The sequence below is a fragment of the Penaeus monodon genome, chromosome 23, assembly GCF_015228065.2.
Source record: "Penaeus monodon isolate SGIC_2016 chromosome 23, NSTDA_Pmon_1, whole genome shotgun sequence".
Taxonomy (NCBI): Eukaryota; Metazoa; Arthropoda; class Malacostraca; order Decapoda; family Penaeidae; genus Penaeus; species Penaeus monodon.
This window is the reverse complement of record NC_051408.1, coordinates 6,746,009-6,746,620: the sequence shown is the minus strand read 5'-3', so window position 1 is coordinate 6,746,620 and position 612 is coordinate 6,746,009.

The following is a 612-nucleotide window of genomic DNA, read 5'->3' as shown; positions in this document are numbered from 1 at the left end:
CCCACACATCGCTTTCTGCCTATCTCTCCTTCTTTCTCTTTATCTAGCTATATATTTATTTATCAATATCTCCCCCCTCCCCATCTCTTTCTCTCCTTCCCCTATCTCTCTCTCCAACCCTCTCTCTCCCTCCCCTCCCCTCTCCCTCCCTTCACCCTTCCCTCCCCCTCCCTTCACCCTCCCCTCCCCCTCTCCCCCCTTCACCCCCCCCCCCCCCTCTCCCTCCCTTCACCCTCCCCTCCCCCTCTCCCTCCCTTCACCCTCCCCTCCCCCTCTCCTCCCTTCACCCTCCCCCCCCCCTCTCCCTCCCTACACTCCCCTCCCCCTCTCCCTCCTTTTCCACCCTCCCCCCCCCTCCCCCTTCCTTCACCCTCACCACCTCCTTCCCTGTCGCCCTTTCCCTCCCCCTTCCCCTCCCTCCTTCCCTGTCTCCCTTCCCCCCCCCCCACTGCCCCTCCCCCCAAAGCCCCAATCTCAGCACATTTTTTTCAAAAACTGAACACGTGGCTGTTACAGCTTCAGACTACGCAGAACAACGAAATTTTTGCATCATTAAACCTTTAAACGAGATTATGAGCACAGGTGATGCTGGGTTTTCATCACGGTTCGAGG